Source organism: Ranitomeya variabilis, chromosome 2, assembly GCF_051348905.1.
Source record: "Ranitomeya variabilis isolate aRanVar5 chromosome 2, aRanVar5.hap1, whole genome shotgun sequence".
Taxonomy (NCBI): domain Eukaryota; kingdom Metazoa; phylum Chordata; class Amphibia; order Anura; family Dendrobatidae; genus Ranitomeya; species Ranitomeya variabilis.
The window spans coordinates 196,387,233-196,405,071 of record NC_135233.1 but is presented as its reverse complement, the minus strand read 5'-3'; the positions used below and the strand labels follow the sequence as shown (position 1 = coordinate 196,405,071).

Genomic DNA, 17,839 nt, shown 5'->3' with positions numbered 1-17,839 from the left:
CTGTTCAGTTTTCTATTTCAAGATTCAGAAATCTCTGCCGGTCAACTTGAAGTGGGGAAAGATGAGATTGCTTATAAAGCTGCCCAAACCTTTGACCAGCCCCGGTCACATGAAGGCGATGGTGGGAAAGTGTCACAAGAGGTGGACTATGATGAGACACAATTGCCAGAAAGTCAGGAGGAGGCGCAGGGTGCGGATGTGGAAGACGAGGTGGTGGATGACATAGTGACTGACCCAACCTGGCAGGAGGACATGCATAACAAGGACAGCAGAACAAATGGGGAAGGAGGCATATCCCCCCAACAGGCAGGAAGAAGCAGTGTGGTGGCCACAGACAGAAGGTGTGCATCCGTTCCCCGTAACACCAACATGAGTGAAGTTGCCATTCCACCTGTGAGATCTTCCCGAGTCTGGCTATTTTTTAAAGACTCTGCCAATAACCCCAAAAAGGCCATTTGCAGCACCTGCCATGTCCGCATCAGCAGGGGTAGCAAAACAACCAGCCTGACCACCACCAGCATGATCAGGCACATGCAAGCAAAGCATCCGACTTTGTGGGCAGAACCCCAGGCTCCAGGACCACTGCCTGCTGGTCACACCACTGCTTCTTCCACTGTTTTGCGTAGAAGCCAATCCCTAGTACACCGTGCATGTGAAGATGCCTTTAGCCCTGCACCTGTTGTGGCCCACAGTCAAGCAGCACCATCAGCAAGCCCGTCCACGTCCTTGTCCCAGCACAGCGTTCAGTTGTCTATAACCCAGTCTTTGCAATGCAAGCGGAAATACCCAGCCAACACCCTACAGGCCACAGTCCTCAATTCTAATATTTTTCTTCTGCTTGCACTAGAAATGCTGCCTTTTAGGCTTGATGAGATGGAAGCTTTCCGCAACCTGATGCCGGCGGCGGTCCCAAGGTACTCGGTACCCAGTCACCACTATTTCTCCCAGTGTGCCGTACCGGCATTACACCAGCATGTGTCCCACAACATTACCCGTGCCCTCAACAATGCTGTTACCGGGAAAGTCCACCTAACCACGGATAAGTGGACAAGTGTTTGTGGCCAGGGACTGTACATCTGTCAGGACTCTGAACATTTTTATCACCTTTTGTGCATTACTGCCCTTTTCCAAGATGGCGTCTTTGGTCTCATGTGCACTGTGTCTTCCTGCTATAAAACTCCACCCCAGCCTTCAGTCTGTGCTAGAGTATTCTGCCTTGCATCCAGCTCCTGACCTCTGATTACTCCCTGGCTATACACCTGCTCCTGTGAACCTCTGTGGTGATCCTGCTACTCTGCTCTGAGTTCCTGCTGCATACACAAGTTTCCACTAATCCTCCTTCATCTGCTGCTCGTGTTTACTTCATCTGCATTTGCTGGACATGTAAGCTGTGCTGCTCTGCAATAACCTGAGACTATTAACCAGGCCTCCCTGGTTGAGCTAAAGATATGATTTGAACTGCCTTATAAGCATATCTATCTGTTTTTGGACTAAGACAATGATTTATTCGTGTCAAGTTTCCTCAAGAATAACTGTCCTTCATAGACTTTCTGCTTGATTGCATTTTCCTCGGAGGTTTCCTATAGACTGCTAAGCTGCGTTTATTATTTGCACCAAGTGTTGTGGACTTGAGTTTCTCTCTGCACCTGTTTGAATCACCGTGTGATAACATAGACTTTACCACTTATAAAACTGTGTCCTGTAGTTGTCTTGTTCCACGCAAAGAGTCTCCTGAGTTATCCCCTATAATTATTACAACATCTCAATGACGGCACACTAGGTTAACATAGTGGAAGCAGGGACCCAGTCGGACCTTGGGATGGAACACATCCTCCCCACATCGAGGATTGCTGGCCCTACGTCAATCAGGGTTGCCCCCACAGTCTACAGCTCCTGCACCTCCTCCTCTTCATCCTCCATCTCTGAAATCAACACATCAGTCAGAAGCTAGAAGCACTGCAGCACTGCCTCAACCAAGCGGCAACAGGCTGTGCTGAAGCTAATCTGCATAGGTGACAAACCGCACAATGCAGAAGAGTTATTATTATTATTATTATTAATTATTATTATTATAAATTATTATAAGAGTTATGGACAGCGCTGAAAGAGCAGTCAGATGTTTGGATGACACCGCTGAACCTACAGCCAGGCATGGTCGTGTGTGACAATGGCCGTAACCTGGTGGCGGCTCTGAGGCAAGGTGAGCTCACACACGTACCTTGCTTGGCCCATGTGCTTAACATCGTGGTTCAACGTTTTCTGAAAAGATACCCAGAGCTGCCGGATCTGCTAGTGAAAGTATGCTGTCCTTCTGCCCATTTTAGAAAGTCAGCAAAAAAAAAGTAAGCAAAAACCCTGATATAACTAAGTAAAAAAGCAAAAGTGCATTTAAATAACACAGAGTTTTTAGTAATACTGTTTTTTGATCAAAAAATAGCATAAAAGCCATCTCACCTCGTCAAGGTAACTCTGATCGGGACAGTCCTTTTTTTTCTCTTGTAGGTTTTAATGTTTTGTGGCCAATGTGAACATGTGTTTAACCTCTGCATGTGTACCAACTCAAGTTAAGCTCAATTTTTGTGTTTTTTTTCTCTGTATTGTTGCATCCTGTGCAAGCCAGGGTGTGGCCTCCCTGTTTCTGAGCTAGAGATTATATATAAGGCTTCCACAGTCTGGTGTTTCACTGGTTGGGCCCAGTCCTTTTGTCTGCCCTTATTCACACTGAGGTCAACATTGACACATGGTAAGGTTTTAATATTAGACAGTGTAGGACTGTCCCGATCAGAGTTACCTTGACGGGGTGGGATGGCTTTTGTGCTATTTTTTGATAAAAAAAAACAGTATTACTAAAAACTCTGTGTTATTTAAATGCACTTTTGCTTTTTTACTTAGTTATATCAGGGTTTTTGCTTACCTTTTTTTCTCTTGTAGGTTTTAATCTTATGACAGGGTATTGTGTTGCGTCGTAATTCTTGGCAGTCCATCCACTCACAGCATAGGCTACAACAGCTTAGGAGACCCAATGTTTCATAATGGCCCTTTAAGAAGATTAATGCACCAGTAAAAATAGGCTCTGTGACTTTAAGAGTCCCTCCTTCGTAAATGAAACAAGATGGGTCTGTGTATGTGTCACACACCACATAGCCAGCTAGGGTTGTTAAATGTTACAATTACATTTCCCAGTGAATGCATTTGTAGTGGTTGAAAGCAATGTTAAAGTTGAAAAACGCTTCAATAACGCTGCGTCTGAACTAAGCCTAAGTGGGAGAGGAAAGTTTCAGTCTGGGGTTAAATATTTGGCCTTACAGGAAAGTCATTAACCTGCAAAGGATGTACCTTGACATATTTCCAAGCAAAACCTGTTTTGGTTTCGTTTTCATGTGTTTTTTGTGGCACCGGGAAAAAAAATGACTAAAGCTGTGAACTAGGAGTCAGGAATGCTTCCAGGGGCAATCCCCATGAGGTCCCTGTGTCATTTGAGCAGTGTTTCCATCATTTTCAGATGTTGTTAGACCTTAAAAGGACCCCCAGGGGGATTGAAGTAAAAATACTCGGGTCTCCCATAGACTTCCATTGGGCTCGTTGTCCTGGCCGAGTACCCGAGTATTCCAATTTGCTCGATCCGAGCAACGAGCACCCGAGCATTTTAGTGCTCGCCCATCAGTAAAAATAACCCTTTAAGCCAGGGATATCAAACTCAAATACACAGAGGGCCAAAAGTTAAAAGCTTCCACAAAGTCACTGACCAACCTTTATATTTGTTAAAAAAAATGTCTACAATTCAGGAAGATTTTCCTTATCAAATAACATGATTAACTTTTGGAATTATAGTGGAATAATACAGTATAATCTACAATATAATTGTCTAAGGGGTACTTCCTTCTGTCTGTCCTTCTGTCTGTCTGTCACGGATATTCATTGGTCGCGGCCTCTGTCTGTCATGGAATCCAAGTCCCTGATTGGTCTCGCCAGCTGCCTGTCATGGCTGCCGCGACCAATCAGCGACGGCCACAGTCCGATTAGTCCCTCCCTACTCCCCTGCAGTCAATGCCCAGCGCCCGCTCCATACTCCCTGCAGTCACCACTCACACAGGGTTAATGCCAGCGGTAACGGACTGCGTTATGCCGCGGGTAACTCACTCCGTTACAGCCGCTATTAACCCTGTGTGACCAAGTTTTTTCTATTGACGCTGCCTATGCAGCGTCAATAGTAAAAACATCTAATGTTAAAAATAATTTAAAAAAAATAAAAAATCATTATATACTCACCTTCCGCCGCCTTTCCCGCTCCTCTCGACGCTCCGGTGACCGCTCCTGCAAGCGGCAGGTTCCAGTGCTAAGGATGGTGTGCGACAAGGACCTGCCATGACGTCACGGTCATGTGACCGCGACGTCATCACAGGTCCTGCGCGCCTGCGCGAGAAGGACCTGCCATGACGTCATGGTCACGTGACCGCGACGTCATCACACCCTGGGACCGGAAGCTGCCGCCTGCACCCCACACAGGCGACAGAACTACAACGCGCCTTCGGAAGGTGAGTATATGTTTATTTTTTATTCTTTTAACCTGTGACATACGTGGCTGGGCAATATACTACGTAGCTGGGCAATATACTACGTGACTGCCCAATATACTACGTGGCTGGGAAATATACTAGGTGGCTCTGTGCTGTATACTACATCGCTGTGCAATATACTACGTGGCTCTGTGCTGTATACTACGTCACTGGGCAATATACTATGTGGCTGGGCAATATACTATGTGGCTGGGCAATATACTACGTCACTGGGCAATATACTACATGACTGGGCAATATTCTACATCACTGGGCAATATACTACGTCACTGGGCAATATACTACGTGGCTCTGTGCTGTATACTACGTCGCTGTGCAATATACTACGTAGCTGGGCAATATACTATGTGAGTGGCCAATATACTACGTGGCTGTGCAATATACTACGTGGCTTTGTGCTGTACACTACGTCACTGGGCAATATACTACGTCACTGGGCAATATACTACGTAACTGGGCAATATACTACGTGGCTGTTCAATATACGTCACTGGGCAATATGCTACGTGGCTGGACAATATACTACGTCACTGGGCAATATACTATGTGGCTGGGCAATATACTACGTGGCTGGGCAATATACTACGTGGACATGCATATTCTAGAATACCCGATGCGTTAGAATCGGGCCACCATCTAGTATGTTATATAAGAGCAGTAAAAAAGCATATAGCTCAATGGCATAATTTAAATATATAAAGGACACTGTATAATGGCCCCACATAGTGCTCCTTACTATATAAAGGCCCCACATGGTGCTCCATACTTGTTTAATGGCCCCACATGGTGCTCCATACAGTATGATGGCCCCACATGATGCTGTAAACTGTATAGTGACCCCACATGATGCTCCATACTGTATAATGGCCCCACATGATGCTCCATACTGTATAATTGCCCCACATGTTGCTCCACACAGCATAATGGCCCCACATGATGCTCTAAACTGTATAGCTGCCCGACATGATGCTCCATACAGCATAATGGCCCCACATGATGATCTAAACTGTTTAGTGGCCCCACATGATGCTCCATACTGTATGATGACTCCACATGGTGCTCCATACAGCATAATGAACCCTCATGATGCTCTAAACTGTATAGTGGCGCCACATGATGCTCCATACTGTATAATAATGGCCCCACATGATGCTCCATACTGTATAATGGCCCCACATAATGCTCCATACTGTATAATGGCCACACATGATGCTCCATACTGTATAATGGCCCCACATTGTGCTCCATACTGTGTAATGGCCCCACGTGATGCTCGATACTGTATAAAGGCCCCACATGTTGCTCCACACTGCATAATGGCTTACATGATGCTCTAAACTGTATAGTGGCCCCACATGATGCTCCATACTGTATAATGGCCACACATAGTGCTCAATACTGCATAATGGTGCCACATGTTGCTCCACACAGCATAATGGCCCCACATGATGCTATAAACTGTAGTGGCCCCACATGATACGCCATACTGTATAATGGCCCTACATGGTGCTCCATACAGCATAGTGGCCCCACATGATGCTCCATACTGTATAATGACCCCACAAGGTGCTCCATATAGTATAATGGCCCAACATGATGCTCCATATTGTATAATGACCCCACATGGTGCTAAATACAGCATAATGGCCCCACATGATGCTATAAACTGTATAGTGACCCCATATGATGCTATAAACTGTATAGTAATAATAATAATAATAATAATTTTATTTATATAGCGCCAACATATTCCGCAGCGCTTTACAACTTATAGAGGGGACTTATACAGACAATAGACATTACAGCATAACAGAAATCACAGTTCAAAACAGATACCAGTAGGAATGAGGGCCCTGCTCGCAAGCTTACAATCTATGAGTATAGTGACCCCACATGATGCTCCATACTGTATAATGGCCCCCACATGATGCTCCATACTGTATAATGGCCCCCACATGATGCTCCATACTGTATAATGGCCCTACATGTTGCTCCACACAGCATAATGGCCCCACATGATGCTCCATACTGTATAATGTCCCCACATGATGCTACATACTGTATAATGGCCCCACATGGTGCTCCATACTGTATAATGGCCCCACATGATGCTCCATACTGTATAATGGCCCCACATGGTGCTCTATACTGTATAATTGCCCCACATGATGCTATATACTGTATAATGGCCCCACATGATGCTCAATACTGTATAATGACCCCACATGGTGCTCCATACAGCATAATGGCCCCACATGATGATCTAAACTGTTTAGTGGTGCTACATGATGCTCCATACTGTATAATGGCCCCACATGATGCTCCATACTGTACGATGACCCCACATGGTGCTCCATACAGTATAATGGCCCCACATGATGCTCTAAACTGTATAATGGCGCCACATGATGCTCCATACTGTATAATGGCCCCACATTGTGCTCCATTCTGTATAATGGCCCCACATGATGCTCCATACTGTATAATGATCCCACATGGTGCTCCAAACTGTATAGTGGCCCCACATGATGCTCCATACTGTATAATGGCCACACATAGTGCTCAATACTGTATAATGGTGCCACACAGTGCTCCATACACTATAATATGCCCAGTTACAGCAGTGTTCCATGCTGTACAGTGGTCCAACATGAGGTTTCACACTGTATAATGGCCCCATACAGTGCTCCATATTGTATAATGACCCCACATGATGTTCCATACTGTATAATGACCCCACATGATGCTCCATACTGTATAATGACCTCACATTGTCAAGGTGAAAAAGATATATCTTTATACCATTTTGTACTTTTATATATTCTTATACTGTGAAACAATAAGTTTTCCCTATGCTTGCAGATGCTAATGTAACTGTATTTAAAATGGCTGCCAGTATTCACCTTTGCCCTACTTTTCGTCTCTGAGGAAAGAAGTATCATTTCTTCTGAAATTGAAACTTCAGGAATGTGAAGAAAGGAGGATTCATCAGAAGACATCAGGACAAATCAGAAAGACTGAATACTAGACATATACTGCTTAAACCCCGCCTATTGCATTCCTTTTCCTAAAATGATATAGTACTGCGTATCTAGAAATAAAGTTAGTTGCTGTGATCGTTGCCGATACTTGTAGACGCACGAGCATGCACTAAGATTGAACCAGCCCTTTGTCTGACTCATTCTTACCCGGTACCAAATGCTCTGCTCATACTTTAATTTGGGATGACTGGTGAATGAGGGTTATTGTCGTGACGACCCCGACAATTTGGTGCTTCCAACATGGGGCGTGGCCAGCGATCCGAGACCCCCTGGACCCATTCCTGGATGTCCGTGGATGACACCCGTCGTGGCTGACCTCGAGGACTTATCACCCTCCAAACACGGTAAGTGGAGATCATATACTCTGTATGTGTCACACTTGCTAGTGTCTCAGCCGTTATTGGTTTGTCTGTGGTCTCCTTGGGTCTGAGGAGTGACCGGTCGAGTGGTGAGACCGAGCGCGATCCCGTGCCACGCTCTGAACCAGCAACTGAGAGACGTCGCATCCTGCGCGTCCTCGGGTACACCATACCTCCTCCACCGGTCATTGTACTCCATTCAACCACCCTACCCGTGATTATTGTCTAGTAGTGAAGTGGAGTGAAAGATTGAGCAAGTTGCAGATTGCGGGGCGGCTTAGAGAAAGGGATAGGAGACGCAGCCTCTGTGATATTGTACTAACAGGTAATTAAGACGTCCCAAGTGGGGGACCACCAGAATTTTTGAGTACAAACAGGTAATTAAGACGTCCTCGTACGGGACCACCAGAAACAGGTAATTAAGACATCCCGAGACGGGACCACCAGAAATAGGTAATTAAGACGTCCCCGTATGGGACAACCAGAATTTTTGTGGAGGGCTCTCACAAGGAGACCGCCTCCCAACGGTTTAGAATATCGTGACAGGATAGTCTGTTAATCACTGTTGTTCAGGTTAGGGACAGGAAATATTGAGCGCGAGGCTCTTTTCCTAGTACGTTGAACGCAAGGTTCCGTGCTATAGGACACAGTGTTGATATCGCTGTCAGTGGCCTACTGCAGAAGGGCATAGTATTCTGTGAGTCATGCTGCGTCTCTTAAAGCAGAAGAAGTCTGTGCCCCACAAGTTAAATGAGGATGCTGTGGAAGTCAAGACAATAGTAGAGTCACTGGAGGGCAAGAAGGCAGTCAGGAATGTTGAGAGGTTGTACAAGCATGTAGGATTGCCCTAGTCAGGGAGATTACAGCCGTCTACATGGCACAATCTCATAGAGAACAAAAGGGGCATGTTGAAAGATAAAGGATTGCTAGAACAAGCGCAAGCTCATTTATGAGTTGCGCGAGGCTTAAAGAGCGAAGCATGGAAAGAGGTTGATGGAGAGGGAGGATCAGAGGAAGGTTTTGTAGAAATTAAGTCTGAGAACTGCTGTGTTCCGTTTCTGTTTATTTCTAAAATATCCGATGGGAGGGGGGAGTTATACAGCTGCGCTATTGTTTCCTCCTTTCTCTGTGTTGAAGAATGCTGTGATTTTTCTTATCTCTGTGTCCTTGGAATGGACTGGGCACATACTGTAGCTGTGTTCTCTTTGTATTTTCTTGGTGTAGTATGCGCTGGTAGATCTGTGTTTTGTTTAAAGTGACAATATTGTTTTGAAGTACAAAGAAATATTGTAAATTGGAAGTGAAATATAGTATCTAGTTTTAGAAGGAAACTTGTAAGTGATTGGTAAAAGATTTACCTGCTTCAAGTTGAGTGGTTGATATATAGCCAATTGAAGATCAACAGAGGAAGTGAATTCTGATTGTTTTTGGGATGTTGAAAAAGGGAAAGTTGTCTATTACTATGACAAAAAACTGAATGTTTTGTGGTGCAGGAAGGAATTGAGAAAGTGATTGAGGGTAATGTGTTAGAAAGACAAATAATTAAAAATAATAATCTGAAACAGGGGGGCTCCCTGTTGGACAATATGGTCCCTCCCCAGGAAATTAAGCCTCTACTCCCGACTGTAAGCCCTATGCCTCTTAAAGCCAAGGCACCAATATATCCTGGACTGCCGAGAAATTCTATGGGCGTCTTATGGTAGTATTTAAAGATCTGGGATTCTCATTGTAACAAAAAGCCCATTCTGCATCAGCAGGGAAATTAAAGGTTAAATCAGTAGCCGCAGCGATGTCTGCTCCAACCTTAGCCCCCCACACACACACCCACACACAGCTGCAAGGACACAGCTCCATTCCTTATCAGTGGCCTATGTAACAGACCAGCTCCTACCCTCCTCCCACCGTACACAAATCCAGTCTCATATTCCAATATCCCTTTTTAACCCTATGTCTGGGAATCTCACTCCCTCCCAAGCCCCGTTATGTCAATTCTCAGACCAAGAGCTTGTTTTAATCCGTGTAGATGGCAGACCCCCAGCCCGGAAAGGCCCCTAGACCTCCTCTTCCCGTGAAACCTTCACACTTACAAGGCCAGACTCTCCAGGAACCTGAAGTTTGGTTCCCCTGTCATTCACGCTACTACATTACACCTCAGGGTTCCCAGGTTCTTTTCTCAGTAGGGTAAGGGGATTTAATTACCCACCAGGTGGGAGTCATAGTGAACCCAGTCAACTCTACCCTGTCACATAGAGGTGGTTCGGCCCAACAGATAGCTAAAAAAGGAGGCCCAGTCATAGTCCAAGAGTGTCAGGCCTACCTTGCCACTTATGGCCCCTTGCAACCAGGAGAAGCTATGGCCACCCCACACGATGTACATAGTATCCTTAACCAAGTACAACCTAGCCACATGTCTATGGCCAGACAGCTGCGACTTCAGTGTGCTATTCTCATGCCTACTAATGTGACTTTAAAAAGGTGCACTGTCCTAAACCCCGCTACTCTTCTCTAGTTCCTATGGATCCAAAGGGGGGAATGAGGAGTAGGTGACATGGAAAAGGACACTCTTTTTCTTTCTAGAATGGATCCAGAGGAACAAGATCAGGTTTCCAAACCACATGATTGTCTAGAATTGATGTCTCAGGAAACGGCTGGTCTCCCTATGGTCTCTAGTGTGCCCATTCCTAATGCTGATTTTGAGCTTTTTGTAGATGGATCCCGTCACCAAGGTGACCAAGGACACTTCTGTACCGGATATGCTGTGGTCTCAGAACATGAGGTAATCAAGGCAGAGTCAATGCCAGCTCATATGTCTGCACAAGAAGCAGAGCTCAAGGCGCTCACAGAAGCGTGCAAACTAGCAGAAGGTAAGACTGTAAATATCTACACTGATTCCAGGTATGCTTTTGGCATTGCACACGATTATGGGCCTATCTGGAAAGACAGGGCTTTCCTGACAGCAAATGGCCACCCCATTAAACATGCTGAGGCAGTCCAGCAACTTATGAATGCACTACAGCTTCCCACCCAAGCAGGCATCATAAAGGTAAAGGCACATACCAAAGGCACTGATGGACGGACAAAGGGTAACGCACTGGCAGACCAGGCTGCCAAGAAAGCAGCAAGCACTCCTGTAGCCTCTAAAGTACATCACCTAGACACCCCACCATCTCCACTTGTGTCGAAAGACATCTTAGCCTGGTTACAAGAACAGGCAAGTAAGGAGGAGAAAGATAGGTGGCAAGAGATAGGGGCTTGCTCTGATACCGTCACTGGACTATGGGGGAGGGGTGAAAAGGTCTGCCTACCACAGGTACTGTACTGTTGTGAATTCCATTTCTCGGACTCCCTCCTGTGGTCATGAATGGTACTTTGGTTAGTTCTGCTCTTGGACTCCCTCTGGTGGCTTTGAGCGGAACTGCTGGTCTCTGAGGTTGCTTTCTCAGCTGCCCTCGTTTATTGTTATGCTTGCTTCCCTATTTAACTCTACTCAGATCGTTACTTCATGCCAGCTGTCAATGTTTCAGTATTGGTTCAGATCTCTCTTGGACTTCTCTGAGGACCTGTCTACTCCAGCAGAAGCTAAGTCTTTGCTAGTTCATTTGTTGTTACTGCTTCCTGAATATATTTCTTAGTACTGCTAATTTCTAGTCCAGCCTGCTATCATGATATTCTCTTGCTAGCTGGAAGCTCTGGGGTGCAGAGTGGCACCTCCACACCGTGAGTCGGTGTGGGGAGTCTTTTTGCTTACTCTGTGTGGTTTTTGTAGTCTTTTGTGCTGACCGCATAGTTCTCTTTTCTATCCTCTGACTATTTTAGTGAAGTCTGGCCTCCTTTGCTGAAACCTGTTTCATTCCTGTGTTTGTGACTTTCCTCTTAACTCACAGTCAATATATGTGGGGGGCTGCTTTTACCTTTGGGGAATTTCTCTGAGGCAAGGTTAGGCTTCTATTTCTATCTTTAGGGGTAGTTAGCTCTTAGGCTGTGAAGAGGCGTCTAGGGAGAGTTAGGTACGCTCCACGGCTATTTCTAGTGTGTGTGATAGGAGTAGGGTTTGCGGTCAGCAGAGTTCCCACTTTCCCAGAGCTTGTTCCGATTACTAGTTTACTCATCAGGTCATTCCGGGTGCTCCTAACCACCAGGTCCATAACACTGTACCCAATGATGGCACAGGTTCTGCACGGGAATGTGCACCACTCAAAGACGGCCATGTGTGACACCCTACAGAAACAATGGATTGCTCCCGGGTTTTTCACCTGCGCAGAAAGGCAGGTACAGAGCTGCATGATATGTGTCACACATAATCAGGGTAGGACAGTGAAAACTCGATCCAAACACACTCCCCGGCCCCTTTACCCATTCCAGAGACTGCAGATTGATTATATTCAGTTACCCAGGGTAGGGACGTATTAGTATGTGTTGGTCTGCATTGATTTATTTTCAGGTTGGCCAGAAGCCTACCCAGTTGCCAAAGCTACGGCAAAGACAACGGCAAAGAAACTGATGGCTGAGATCATATGCAGGTATGGAGTTCCTGAAGTCATTGAAAGCGATCAGGGTTCCCATTTTACTGGAGAGATCATGTCAGAGGTAATGGCAGCACTAGGGGTAAGTCAAGCATTGCATACTCCATCCACAGAGTAGTAGAAAAGCTCCACTAAATGGAACTATTAAGCCTAAAATCCAGAAGGCAATGGCAGAGACTGGTAAACCATGAACAGAATGCCTTCCTCTAGCTTTGTTTTCAGTAAGATATACCCCAAACAGGAAGACAGGACTGTCACCGTATGAGATTCTGTTTGGCAGGGGTCCCAATCTTGGATGTTTCTTTCCACAACAGTTGCAGCTCAAGTACCAGGACTTGACTAGCTATGTGCAGGCCTTATATGGACACCTTGCCAAAGTGCCTTTAACTGTCTTCAGTTCTCTTCCAGACCCAGAAAAGGTTCCTGGACACCATCCCTTGGAGCCAGGAGACTGGGTAGTGATAAAGCGGCACGTCCGGAGAAGCCTGGAACCAAAATTTGACGGACCATACCAAGTGCTCCTGACCACAGCCACAGCTGTCCAGCTCGAAGGAAAACCTAGCTGGATCCATGCCTCACACTGTAAAAGAGACCGAACCAGTGTTTGGTCACAGTAGTGATTGAAGGGAAATGTTGCTGTTGTTTTTTGGTCCTGGGGCTGAGGGCCATCTTTGCCCCTACCTCTTCGGCCCCTATTGTAAATAAGAATCCTGGTTCCACTATTCTCTGGGTAAACCTAACGGCCCCGGTAAATATCTGGCGATTTGATTTCTGTGATGTAGTCAGGTGCCCCGAGACTCAACGGGTGGTAGAGGGAATCATCCAGTTTTATATGTGTGTTACCAGAAATGACAACAATAATTGTTATTATTGGTCAGATGCTGCCTGGAATACGGGGGATGATTGGGGATATAAACCTAGTGAAGCCATGTTCCCTAAGGATGGGACGGGTAGGAGTCTTCGTGAGAGAATGCATCTAACAGCCCTTCTGCAACCACTTAGGGGCTGTAAATGGGGTAGAAACTGTCACCCCCTCCTCCTAAATCTTGAAAAACCCCAATCTGCTGACCTGCAGACGTTTGTACTGGGAAGACATTTCCATTATGTATTTAATGGTGGATACTATGGGAATTTAGGCCATATACAGCTCCAGGATATTAGTTTCAGACCAACCAAGGCCCCTGTTACCAGTACAGTTAAAGCAGGCCCAGGTGAGCGTTTGCAAAATGTAGTTAATGAAGTAATCCCCATTCCAGGTCTCAGTTGGCAAGAAGTTTTCTCCATAGAAACACAAACAGCCCCAAGGAAAAACCTATGGTTAGAATGGGTGAGATACAATGTCCAGAATATCTCTGTAGGATGTATTGCTTGTGCTGCTGCGAATACACATTTATACACACATGCATTGCTTTTTCCTGATGACAACACCACTGCCTGTGTTATGAATCTGTTGAAAGGTCTGAATCCCACTGATTGCCCAGATTACGTCCCACTAATTCATAAGAGACCCAAACTAAAGGTCCCAGGAGAAGTAACCGTATCAGCTGACAATTACACCTGCTATAATTCCCATGACACCACAGGTACACCAGTAGGGATCTTCAAGACAGGTTTCTGTAAAGAGAACAGTTCTCTAGATACTGATTTGCTAATTAAACATACACAATATATGTACGACATTTATTGGTTATGTGGAGATGGTAAGCTCCGTCCTAGGTTGCCTAATGCCTGGATAGGTCAAAGCACCGTTGTTAAACTAGCCATGCAGTTCAAGATTTTACCTTGTGATCTAGAGACACCTGATGAACCTACCAGAAAGAGGAGAAGCCTTGATCAGCTCCACATGAGTTATGAAGAAGATCCACTGGTATATATTGATGCCATTGGAGTGCCAAGGGGGGTACCTGACCAGTTTAAAGCTCAGAATCAGATTTATGCTGGCTTTGCTTCTCTAATCCCGCAGGTGCAGATTAATAAAAATGTTGATTGGATCAATTACATATATTACAGTGAACAAAGGTTCGTCAATTTTAGCCAAGATGCCTTTCAGGGTATAGTTGAGGAATTGGGCCCTAACACTAGAATGACTCTCCAAAACCGACTAGCCCTTGATATGATTTTAGCTGAGAAAGGAGGAGTTTGTGGGATGGTAGGAGAAGAATGTTGTACCTATATCCCTCAGAACTCTGGAGTAAATGGAAAAACCATGATAGCCCTTAAAAAGATAACTGGGTTAGCAGCAGAATTGAAAACTAATGCTGGAGTAGACACATCTTTCTTTTCCGGCTGGTTGGGTGGGCTCAAGGGATTCCTTCAACAGGCCTGTCTGGTACTGATTGCCCTCCTAATAATTGGATCGATAATTCTCTGTTGTGTTATTCCCTTGTACAAAAAGGTTATTGCCAAAGCAATTCCGACTGGCACCTTCCTCAATCAAGAAGTAGACCCACTAGAGTACGATGGTACTGATCCAGGGGAGATCCCTAAGTACGTCCCCCTCAAGAAATTAGACAAAACCCCCTATTCTCAGATGACGCTAAGAGACTTAGTTTAGGGACAGTGGGAGAACTCCATGTGAGGTTAGTGAAGGGTTCAGCTGCCTGGAGGCCTCTCGCAAGGGGAGAGCTTCTGAGGTGTCTGAATGAAGAAATCCACCTCCCCTTTCCCCATCACATGGACAGTCTCGAAGGATCTTTCTTTAAGGGAAAAACTTAGTGTTTAGGGGGGATTGTCAAGGTGAAAAAGATATATCTTTATACCTTTTTGTACTTTTATATATTCTTATACTGTGAAACAATAAGTTTTCCCTATGCTTGCAGATGCTAATGTAACTGTATTTAAAATGGCTGCCAGTATTCACCTTTGCCCTACTTTTCGTCTCTGAGGAAAGAAGTATCATTTCTTCTGAAATTGAAACTTCAGGAATGTGAAGAAAGGAGGATTCATCAGAAGACATCAGGACAAATCAGAAAGACTGAATACTAGACATATACTGCTTAAACCCCGCCTATTGCATTCCTTTTCCTAAAATGATATAGTACTGCGACCCCGACAATTTGATGCTCCATACTGCATAATAGCCTCACATGATGCTCCATACTGTTTAATGGCCCCATATGATGCTCCATACTGTATAATGGCCCCACATGATGATGTATACTGTATAATGGCCTCACAAAAAAAAATACTACTCAGCTTTGCCTGTTCCAATGCTGATCTGGTCTCTTAATATATCACAATCCTACCTGTGGGCACGCGCGCCTCCTCAGCAGTAGCACTGCCACTCTCCTCAGCCCATGCCCCATTCCCCTACTCAGCATGCGTGCAAACTGATGGGATGGTGTGTGGCCTGATGTGATGGCATGCAGCCTGATGGGACAGCATGCAGCATGCTGAGACAACGCGGGTGTTGAGGAGAGTGGCTGCGGTGTTAGTTATGAGGGAGATGGTGAGTGGGCTGAGGAGAGTGATGGCGATGCCAGTTTTGAGGAGATGGCACGCATGCCCATCAAGAGTTCTCTGTGTGCCCCCTCTGGCACGTATGCCATAGGTTCACCACTACTGCTATATACAGTATGAGCATCACATAGCCAGCTGTATACAATATGAGCTCACATAGCCTCCTATATACAGTAAGAGCCCCATATAGCCTTCTATATACAGTAGGAGCCCCCCCACATAGCCTCTCTATTTACATACAAACATTCTATAAAAATGAAAAAAAAAAAAATCACAGACTTTCCTCTCTCCCGTTCTACTGGCACTTGCCTCTGCTCCTGTCTCCAGTGAACTGACTCTCTTCAATGCCAGATGATGTGATGAAATTATGTAATCATCACATCAGCTTTCTCACGCTGATTGGTGTAAGAAGGGGTCAGTGGCCCTTCCTCCACCAATGTATTCAACATTGTCTGTATCCCGAGGATGCAGATAGCGGTGAAGGTGGCGGGGTGTAAGAGGAAATGATGGTACCCCTGAAGAGCATGATGTGGCATTTGTAAGGAGAGACTGACAGCTGCTGGCAGTTCAAAACCATGAGGAACCAACCGGCACTAGAAGTGTTGCAGGGGGGGGGGCGAGTTCATGTGCGGAGCCCGATCAGGTGCCTTGAATCATGGAGTATCAGGATATAAAAGTCCTGTGCACTAAACCGTGTAGAGTAAGAGAGGTGTAGTATGGACTTGTGCCAGAGCCGACGCTGAAGCCAGGGCAACAGGCCTCAGTGATGAGGGTGTGCCAGCAGGGTGCTGGCCGCTAACAGACAGAGCCTGGACGATGCCCAGTGAGATCCAAATACCTGACAACACCAGTCAAGACCCGAAGACCTGACCTGCGTCAGTCAAGACCCAGAGCCAGTCAAGACCTAGAGTGCCGGTCAAGATCAGAACTTTTGGCCTACGTCGGACAAGATCGAGAGCCAAGATGATGCCAGTAGAGAGACATGACCCAGGCCTCTTTTTCTCAAGCCTAGAAGATACCCACCAAGGGTCAAGCACTGAAGATCTGCGAGGATATTTCCACTAGAGGAGAATACCTGCAGTTACAGAAGGACGACATGAGTGAGCCAGGCCTTCACTTCAAGCAATAATGTACAATACAATGGTCGGCCTGGGTTAGCACAAGTGGGGTGGGGGCTGTTTGGAACACAAGAAGCTCAACGTTCCTTGATAGACCTTGCTAGAAGGATTGGCGGCCTAGCAGGAATTCCTGGTAACCCCTGCTAGGGCCATTGTTGCAGTAAGAACCAACTTAGTAGCTCCACAAAAATGGGTTTGCCATCCTTGTAGGAAGGACACAAGTATAATTCCTGAGAGACTTTTCCATTTTTCAAATTGTATTCTAAAATCCATTGTATGTTTACTGTTGTTTGGTTTATTGCTGTTTACACTGTTTCATATTATTAACTGTTCCCTGACCAATGCACATTTCCACCACATCGGAAGGAAAGAAATAGTTAATTAATTGTCCCTGCCTAGAGACTTCTGTGCGTTGCGTTCGTCACTTGCTTACAGATGGATGGCAGGCGGGGGAGGGCACGATGGAGCCATTTGCCCACCCCTGCTGTAGTTTGTTAAGGAATTGTAGTTGAAAACCACAAACTGGCACATCAACTTTCTATACTTATCCATACACAATAGATTCCAGTGCTCAGAAATGCTGCAGGGCGTAAGCTAGATTACAAGGGAGACAAGGGAGCGCTATCTAAGCGTAGTATTAAATTATATCATGATTGGTAGCAAATTAGAAATTTTTCTCAACTTGTGCAGTTGTTCATATAGGCACAACTCTAGGATAACATGTATTCCGTATTAATCCTTGTTAGCGGTCTGCTGCAACCT

General features: G+C 45.6%; 1 protein-coding gene across 2 annotated transcripts in view; it reads right to left on the bottom strand.

Moving 5' to 3' along the window:
* Positions 1-17,839, bottom strand: part of LOC143804872 (coagulation factor VIII-like) — a 252,139-nt gene that overhangs the window by 187,455 nt on the left and 46,845 nt on the right. The gene's annotated exons all lie outside the window — the stretch shown is intronic.